Source organism: Phalangium opilio, unplaced genomic scaffold, assembly GCF_054372755.1.
Source record: "Phalangium opilio isolate 3A_F unplaced genomic scaffold, DU_Popi_V2 ptg000087l_1, whole genome shotgun sequence".
Taxonomy (NCBI): Eukaryota; Metazoa; Arthropoda; class Arachnida; order Opiliones; family Phalangiidae; genus Phalangium; species Phalangium opilio.
In genome coordinates, this window is record NW_028324192.1 from 1,450,534 (window position 1) to 1,460,994 (window position 10,461).

The following is a 10,461-nucleotide window of genomic DNA, read 5'->3' on the forward strand; positions in this document are numbered from 1 at the left end:
GGCTCGAACCACCAACCTATTGGTTAACAGCCGAACGCGCTAACCATTGCGCCACGGAAGCCCAAAAATTAAATGGTCGTCAGGTATTGTGTAAAAACCTTTACTTTTACGTCACATCTGAGACCTCACAACACCGCTCCCAGAGGGGCTCGAACGACCAACCTATTGGTTAACAGCCGAACGCGCTAACCATTGCGCCACGGAAGCCCAAAAATTAAATGGTCGTCAGGTATTGTGGAAAAACTTTGGCTTTCTACGTTACATTTGAGATCCCACAACACCGCTCCCGCGTGGGCTCGAAACACCAACCTATTGGTTAACAGCTGAACGCGCTAACCATTGCGCCACGGAAGCCCAAAAACTAAATGCTCGTCAGGTATTGTGTAAAATCCTTGACTTTTTACGTCACATCTGAGACCTCACAACACCGCTCCCGGATGGGCTCGAACCACCAACCTATTGGTTAACAGCCGAACGCGCTAACCATTGCGCTACGGAAGCCCAAAAGTTAAATGCTCGTCAGGTATTGTGTAAAAACCTTGACTTTTTACGTCACATCTGAGACCTCACATCACCGCTCCCGGATGGGCTCGAACCACCAACCTATTGGTTAACAGCCGAACGCGCTAACCATTGCGCCACGGAAGCTCAGAAATTAAATGGTTGTCAGGTATTGTGGAAAAACTTTGGCTTTCTACGTTACATTTGAGACCCCAACAACACCTCTCCCGGGTGGGCTCGAACCACCAACCTTTCGATTAACAGCTGAACGCGCTAACCATTGCGCCACGGAAGCCCAAAAATTAAATGCTCGTCAGGTATTGTGTTAAAACCTTGACTTTTTACGTCACATCTGAGACCTCACAACAACTCTCCCGGATGGACTCGAACCACCAACCTATTGGTTAACAGCTGAACGCGCTAACCATTGCGCCACGGAAGCCCAAAAATTAAATGGTCGTCAGGTATTGTGGAAAAACTTTGGCTTTCTACGTTACATTTGAGATCCCACAACACCGCTCCCGGGTGGGCTCGAACCACCAACCTATTGGTTAACAGCCGAACGCGCTAACCATTGAGCCACGGAAGCTCAGAAATTAAATGGTTGTCAGTTATTGTGTAAAAACCTTGACTTTTTACGTCACATCCGAGACCTCACAACACCGCTCCCGGATGGGCTCCAACCACCAACCTGTTGGTTAACAGCCGAACGCGCTAACCATTGCGCCACGGAAGCCCAAAAGTTAAATGCTCGTCAGGTATTGTGTAAAAACCTTGACTTTTTACGTCACATCTGAGACCTCACAACACCGCTCCCGGATGGGCTCGAACCACCAACCTATTGGTTAACAGCCGAACGCGCTAACCATTGCGCTACGGAAGCCCAAAAGTTAAATGCTCGTCAGGTATTGTGTAAAAACCTTGACTTTTTACGTCACATCTGAGACCTCACAACGCCGCTCCCGGGTGGGCTTGAACCACCAACCTTTCGGTTAACAGCCGAACGCGCTAACCATTGCGCCACGGAAGCCCAAAAATTAAATGGTCGTCAGGTATTGTGGAAAAACTTTGGCTTTCTACGTTACATTTGAGATCCCACAACACCGCTCCCGGGTGGGCTCGAACCACCAACCTATTGGTTAACAGCCGAACGCGCTAACCATTGAGCCACGGAAGCTCAGAAATTAAATGGTTGTCAGGTATTGTGTAAAAACCTTGACTTTTTACGTCACATCTGAGACCTCACAACACCGCTCCCGGATGGGCTCCAACCACCAACCTGTTGGTTAACAGCCGAACGCGCTAACCATTGCGCCACGGAAGCCCAAAAGTTAAATGCTCGTCAGGTATTGTGTAAAAACCTTGACTTTTTACGTCACATCTGAGACCTCACAACACCGCTCCCGGATGGGCTCGAACCACCAACCTATTGGTTAACAGCCGAACGCGCTAACCATTGCGCTACGGAAGCCCAAAAGTTAAATGCTCGTCAGGTATTGTGTAAAAACCTTGACTTTTTACGTCACATCTGAGACCTCACAACACCGCTCCCGGATGGGCTCGAACCACCAACCTATTGGTTAACAGCCGAACGCGCTAACCATTGCGCTACGGAAGCCCAAAAGTTAAATGCTCGTCAGGTATTGTGTAAAAACCTTGACTTTTTACGTCACATCTGAGACCTCACAACGCCGCTCCCGGGTGGGCTTGAACCACCAACCTTTCGGTTAACAGCCGAACGCGCTAACCATTGCGCCACGGAAGCCCAAAAATTAAATGGTCGTCAGGTATTGTGGAAAAACTTTGGCTTTCTACGTTACATTTGAGATCCCACAACACCGCTCCCGGGTGGGCTCGAACCACCAACCTATTGGTTAACAGCCGAACGCGCTAACCATTGAGCCACGGAAGCTCAGAAATTAAATGGTTGTCAGGTATTGTGTAAAAACCTTGACTTTTTACGTCACATCTGAGACCTCACAACACCGCTCCCGGATGGGCTCCAACCACCAACCTGTTGGTTAACAGCCGAACGCGCTAACCATTGCGCCACGGAAGCCCAAAAGTTAAATGCTCGTCAGGTATTGTGTAAAAACCTTGACTTTTTACGTCACATCTGAGACCTCACAACACCGCTCCCGGATGGGCTCGAACCACCAACCTATTGGTTAACAGCCGAACGCGCTAACCATTGCGCTACGGAAGCCCAAAAGTTAAATGCTCGTCAGGTATTGTGTAAAAACCTTGACTTTTTACGTCACATCTGAGACCTCACATCACCGCTCCCGGATGGGCTCGAACCACCAACCTATTGGTTAACAGCCGAACGCGCTAACCATTGCGCCACGGAAGCTCAGAAATTAAATGGTTGTCAGGTATTGTGGAAAAACTTTGGCTTTCTACGTTACATTTGAGACCCCAACAACACCTCTCCCGGGTGGGCTCGAACCACCAACCTTTCGATTAACAGCTGAACGCGCTAACCATTGCGCCAAGGAAGCCCAAAAATTAAATGCTCGTCAGGTATTGTGTTAAAACCTTGACTTTTTACGTCACATCTGAGACCTCACAACACCGCTCCCGGATGGACTCGAACCACCAACCTATTGGTTAACAGCTGAACGCGCTAACCATTGCGCCACGGAAGCCCAAAAATTAAATGCTCGTCAGGTATTGTGTAAAAACCTTGACTTTTTACGTCACATCTGAGACGGCACAACACCGCTCCCGGATGGGCTTGAACCACCAACCTTTCGGTTAACAGCCGAACGCGCTAACCATTGCGCCACGGAAGCCCAATAATTAAATGGTCGTCAGGTATTGTGGAAAACTTTGGCTTTCTACGTTACATTCGAGATCCCACAACACCGCTCCCGGGTGGGCTTGAACTACCAACCTTTCGGTTAACAGCCGAACGCGCTAAATATTGCGCCACGGAAGCCCAAAGATTAAATGGTCGTCAGGTATTGTGGAAAAATTTTGGCTTTCTACGTTACATTTGAGATCCCACAACACCGCTCCCGGGTGGGCTCGAACCACCAACCTTTCGGTTAACAGCCGAACGCGCTAACCATTGCGCCACGGAAGCCCAAAAATTAAATGGTCGTCAGGTATTGTGGAAAAACTTTGGCTTTCTACGTTACATTTGAGATCCCACAACACCGCTCCCGGGTGGGCTCGAACCACCAACCTATTGGTTAACAGCCGAACGCGCTAACCATTGAGCCACGGAAGCTCAGAAATTAAACGGTTGTCAGGTATTGTGTAAAAACCTTGACTTTTTACGTCACATCTGAGACCTCACAACACCGCTCCCGGATGGGCTCCAACCACCAACCTGTTGGTTAACAGCCGAACGCGCTAACCATTGCGCCACGGAAGCCCAAAAGTTAAATGCTCGTCAGGTATTGTGTAAAAACCTTGACTTTTTACGTCACATCTGAGACCTCACAACACCGCTCCCGGATGGGCTCGAACCACCAACCTATTGGTTAACAGCCGAACGCGCTAACCATTGCGCTACGGAAGCCCAAAAGTTAAATGCTCGTCAGGTATTGTGTAAAAACCTTGACTTTTTACGTCACATCTGAGACCTCACATCACCGCTCCCGGATGGGCTCGAACCACCAACCTATTGGTTAACAGCCGAACGCGCTAGCCATTGCGCCACGGAAGCTCAGAAATTAAATGGTTGTCAGGTATTGTGGAAAAACTTTGGCTTTCTACGTTACATTTGAGACCCCAACAACACCTCTCCCGGGTGGGCTCGAACCACCAACCTTTCGATTAACAGCTGAACGCGCTAACCATTGCGCCACGGAAGCCCAAAAATTAAATGCTCGTCAGGTATTGTGTTAAAACCTTGACTTTTTACGTCACATCTGAGACCTCACAACACCGCTCCCGGATGGACTCGAACCACCAACCTATTGGTTAACAGCCGAACGTGCTAACCATTGCGCCACGGAAGCCCAAAGATTAAATGGTCGTCAGGTATTGTGGAAAAATTTTGGCTTTCTACGTTACATTTGAGATCCCACAACACCGCTCCCGGGTGGGCTCGAACCACCAACCTATTGGTTAACAGCCGAACGCGCTAACCATTGAGCCACGGAAGCTCAGAAATTAAATGGTTGTCAGGTATTGTGGAAAACCTTTGGCTTTCTACGTTACATTTGAGACCCCACAACACCTCTCCCGGGTGGGCTCGAACCACCAACCTTTCGATTAACAGCTGAACGCGCTAACCATTGCGCCACGGAAGCCCAAAAATTAAATGCTCGTCAGGTATTGTGTAAAAACCTTAACTTTTTACGTCACATCTGAGACCTCACAACACCGCTCCCGGATGGGCTCGAACCACCAACCTATTGGTTAACAGCCGAACGCGCTAAACATTGCGCCACGGAAGCCCAAAAGTTAAATGCTCGTCAGGTATTGTGTAAAAACCTTGACTTTTTACGTCACACCTGAGACCTCACAACACCTTTCCCGGATGGGCTCGAACCACCAACCTATTGGTAAACAGCCGAACGCTCTAACCATTGCGCCACGGAAGCCCAAAAATTAAATGGTCGTCAGGTATTGTGGAAAAACCTTGACTTTTTACGTCACATCTGAGACGGCACAACACCGCTCCCGAATGGGCTTGAACCACCAACCTTTCGGTTAACAGCCGAACGCGCTAACCATTGCGCCACGGAAGCCCAAAAATTAAATGGTCCTCAGGTATTGTGTAAAAACCTTGACTTTTTACGTCACATCTGAGACCTCACAACACCGCTCCCGGATGGGCTCGAACCACCAACCTATTGGTTAACAGCTGAACGCGCTAAATATTGCGCCACGGAAGCCCAAAGATTAAATGGTCGTCAGGTATTGTGGAAAAATTTTGGCTTTCTACGTTACATTTGAGATCCCACAACACCGCTCCCGGGTGGGCTCGAACCACCAACCTATTGGTTAACAGCCGAACGCGCTAACCATTGAGCCACGGAAGCTCAGAAATTAAATGGTTGTCAGGTATTGTGGAAAACCTTTGGCTTTCTACGTTACATTTGAGACCCCACAACACCTCTCCCGGGTGGGCTCGAACCACCAACCTTTCGATTAACAGCTGAACGCGCTAACCATTGCGCCACGGAAGCCCAAAAATTAAATGCTCGTCAGGTATTGTGTAAAAACCTTAACTTTTTACGTCACATCTGAGACCTCACAACACCGCTCCCGGATGGGCTCGAACCACCAACCTATTGGTTAACAGCCGAACGCGCTAAACATTGCGCCACGGAAGCCCAAAAGTTAAATGCTCGTCAGGTATTGTGTAAAAACCTTGACTTTTTACGTCACACCTGAGACCTCACAACACCTTTCCCGGATGGGCTCGAACCACCAACCTATTGGTAAACAGCCGAACGCTCTAACCATTGCGCCACGGAAGCCCAAAAATTAAATGGTCGTCAGGTATTGTGGAAAAACCTTGACTTTTTACGTCACATCTGAGACGGCACAACACCGCTCCCGAATGGGCTTGAACCACCAACCTTTCGGTTAACAGCCGAACGCGCTAACCATTGCGCCACGGAAGCCCAAAAATTAAATGGTCCTCAGGTATTGTGTAAAAACCTTGACTTTTTACGTCACATCTGAGACCTCACAACACCGCTCCCGGATGGGCTCGAACCACCAACCTATTGGTTAACAGCTGAACGCGCTAAATATTGCGCCACGGAAGCCCAAAGATTAAATGGTCGTCAGGTATTGTGGAAAAATTTTGGCTTTCTACGTTACATTTGAGATCCCACAACACCGCTCCCGGGTGGGCTCGAACCACCAACCTATTGGTTAACAGCCGAACGCGCTAACCATTGAGCCACGGAAGCTCAGAAATTAAATGGTTGTCAGGTATTGTGGAAAACCTTTGGCTTTCTACGTTACATTTGAGACCCCACAACACCTCTCCCGGGTGGGCTCGAACCACCAACCTTTCGATTAACAGCTGAACGCGCTAACCATTGCGCCACGGAAGCCCACAAATTAAATGCTCGTCAGGTATTGTGTAAAAACCTTAACTTTTTACGTCACATCTGAGACCTCACAACACCGCTCCCGGATGGGCTCGAACCACCAACCTATTGGTTAACAGCCAAACGTGCTAACCATTGCGCCATGGAAGCCCAAAAATTAAATGGTCGTCAGGCATTGTGGAAAAACTTTGGCTTTCTACGTTACATTTGAGATCCCACAACACCGCTCCCGGGTGGGCTCGAACCACCAACCTATTGGTTAACAGCTGAACGCGCTAACCATTGCGCCACGGAAGCCCAAAAATTAAATGGCTGTCAGGTATTGTGGAAAAACTTTGGCTTTCTACGTTACATTTGAGATCCCACAACACCGCTCCCGGGTGGGCTCGAACCACCAACCTATTGGTTAACAGCTGAACGCGCTAACCATTGCGCCACGGAAGCCCAAAAATTAAATGGCTGTCAGGTATTGTGGAAAAACTTTGACTTTTTACGTCACATCTGAGACCTCACAACACCGCTCCCGGATGGGCTCGAACCACCAACCTATTGGTTAACAGCCGAACGTGCTAACCATTGCGCCACGGAAGCCCAAATATTAAATGGTCGTCAGGTATTGTGGAAAATCTTTGGCTTTCTACGTTACATTTGAGATCACACAACACCGCTCCCGGGTGGGCTCGAACCACCAACCTATTGGTTAACAGCCGAACGCGCTAACCATTGCGCCACGGAAGCCCAAAAGTTAAATGCTCGTCAGGTATTGTGTAAAAACCTTGACTTTTTACGTCACATCTGAGACCTCACAACACCGCTCCTGGATGGGCTCGAACCACCTACCTATTGGTTAACAGCCGAACGCGCTAACCATTGCGCCACGGAAGCCCAAATGTTAAATGCTCGTCAGGTATTGTGTAAAAACCTTGACTTTTTACGTCACACCTGAGACCTCACAACACCGCTCCCGGATGGGCTCGAACCACCAACCTATTGGTAAACAGCCGAACGCTCTAACCATTGCGCCACGGAAGCCCAAAAATTAAATGGTCGTCAGGTATTGTGGAAAAACCTTGACTTTTTACGTCACATCTGAGACGGCACAACACCGCTCCCGAATGGGCTTGAACCACCAACCTTTCGGTTAACAGCCGAACGCGCTAACCATTGCGCCACGGAAGCCCAAAAATTAAATGGTCCTCAGGTATTGTGTAAAAACCTTGACTTTTTACGTCACATCTGAGACCTCACAACACCGCTCCCGGATGGGCTCGAACCACCAACCTATTGGTTAACAGCTGAACGCGCTAAATATTGCGCCACGGAAGCCCAAAGATTAAATGGTCGTCAGGTATTGTGGAAAAATTTTGGCTTTCTACGTTACATTTGAGATCCCACAACACCGCTCCCGGGTGGGCTCGAACCACCAACCTATTGGTTAACAGCCGAACGCGCTAACCATTGCGCCACGGAAGCCCAAAAGTTAAATGCTCGTCAGGTATTGTGTAAAAACCTTGACTTTTTACGTCACATCTGAGACCTCACAACACCGCTCCCGGATGGGCTCGAACCACCTACCTATTGGTTAACAGCCGAACGCGCTAACCATTGCGCCACGGAAGCCCAAATGTTAAATGCTCGTCAGGTATTGTGTAAAAACCTTGACTTTTTACGTCACATCTGAGACCTCACAACACCGCTCCCGGATGGGCTCCAACCACCAACCTATTTGTTAACAGCCGAACGCGCTAACCATTGCGCCACGGAAGCCCAAAAGTTAAATGCTCGTCAGGTATTGTGTAAAAACCTTGACTTTTTACGTCACATCCGAGACCTCACAACACCGCTCCCGGATGGGCTCGAACCACCAACCTACTGGTTAACAGCCGAACGCGCTAACCATTGCGCCACGGAAGCCCAAAAGTTAAATGCTCGTCAGGTATTGTGTAAAAACCTTGACTTTTTACGTCACATCTGAGACCTCACAACACCGCTCCCGGATGGGCTCGAACCACCAACCTATTGGTTAACAGCCGAACGCGCTAACCATTGAGCCACGGAAGCTCAGAAATTAAATGGTTGTGAGGTATTGTTGAAAAACTTTGGCTTTCTACGTTACATTTGAGACCCCACAACACCTCTCCCGGGTGGGCTCGAGCCACCAACCTTTCAATTAACAGCTGAACGCGCTAACTATTGCGCCACGGAAGCCCAAAAATTAAATGGTCGTCAGGTATTGTGGAAAACTTTGGCTTTCTACGTTACATTCGAGATCCCACAACACCGCTCCCGGGTGGGCTTGAACTACCAACCTTTCGGTTAACAGCCGAACGCGCTAAATATTGCGCCACGGAAGCCCAAAGATTAAATGGTCGTCAGGTATTGTGGAAAAATTTTGGCTTTCTACGTTACATTTGAGATCCCACAACACCGCTCCCGGGTGGGCTCGAACCACCAACCTATTGGTTAACAGCCGAACGCGCTAACCATTGAGCCACGGAAGCTCAGAAATTAAATGGTTGTCAGGTATTGTGGAAAACCTTTGGCTTTCTACGTTACATTTGAGACCCCACAACACCTCTCCCGGGTGGGCTCGAACCACCAACCTTTCGATTAACAGCTGAACGCGCTAACCATTGCGCCACGGAAGCCCAAAAATTAAATGCTCGTCAGGTATTGTGTAAAAACCTTGACTTTTTACGTCACATCTGAGACCTCACAACACCGCTCCCGGATGGGCTCCAACCACCAACCTGTTGGTTAACAGCCGAACGCGCTAACCATTGCGCCACGGAAGCCCAAAAGTTAAATGCTCGTCAGGTATTGTGTAAAAACTTTGACTTTTTACGTCACATCTGAGACCTCACAACACCGCTCCCGGATGGGCTCGAACCACCAACCTATTGGTTAACAGCCGAACGCGCTAACCATTGCGCCACGGAAGCCCAAAAGTTAAATGCTCGTCAGGTATTGTGTAAAAACCTTGACTTTTTACGTCACATCTGAGACCTCACATCACCGCTCCCGGATGGGCTCGAACCACCAACATATTGGTTAACAGCCGAACGCGCTAACCATTGAGCAACGGAAGCTCAGAAATTAAATGGTTGTCAGGTATTGTGGAAAAACTTTGGCTTTCTACGTTACATTTGAGACCCCAACAACACCTCTTCCGGGTGGGCTCGAACCACCAACCTTTCGATTAACAGCTGAACGCGCTAACCATTGCGCCACGGAAGCCCAAAAATTAAATGCTCGTCAGGTATTGTGTTAAAACCTTGACTTTTTACGTCACATCTGAGACCTCACAACACCGCTCCCGGATGGACTCGAACCACCAACCTATTGGTTAACAGCCGAACGCGCTAACCATTCCGCCACGGAAGCCCAAAAGTTAAATGCTCGTCAGGTATTGTGTAAAAACCTTGACTTTTTACGTCACACCTGAGACCTCACAACACCTTTCCCGGATGGGCTCGAACCACCAACCTATTGGTAAACAGCCGAACGCTCTAACCATTGCGCCACGGAAGCCCAAAAATTAAATGGTCGTCAGGTATTGTGGAAAAACCTTGACTTTTTACGTCACATCTGAGACGGCACAACACCGCTCCCGAAAGGGCTTGAACCACCAACCTTTCGGTTAACAGCCGAACGCGCTAACCATTGCGCCACGGAAGCCCAAAAATTAAATGGTCGTCAGGTATTGTGGAAAACTTTGGCTTTCTACGTTACATTTGAGATCACACAACACCGCTCCCGGGTGGGCTCGAACCACCAACCTATTGGTTAACAGCCGAACGCGCTAACCATTGCGCCACGGAAGCCCAAATGTTAAATGCTCGTCAGGTATTGTGTAAAAACCTTGACTTTTTACGTCACATCTGAGACCTCACAACACCGCTCCCGGATGGGCTCCAACCACCAACCTATTGGT

At 48.8% G+C, this 10,461-nt stretch overlaps 1 non-coding gene across 1 annotated transcript; it reads right to left on the reverse strand.

The window, feature by feature from the left end:
* Window positions 1–3,516: 3,516 nt before the first annotated feature.
* TRNAN-GUU (transfer RNA asparagine (anticodon GUU)) lies at window positions 3,517–3,589 on the reverse strand. The gene has a single exon. It is a non-coding gene; the product is annotated as a tRNA-Asn (tRNA).
* Window positions 3,590–10,461: the final 6,872 nt, after the last annotated feature.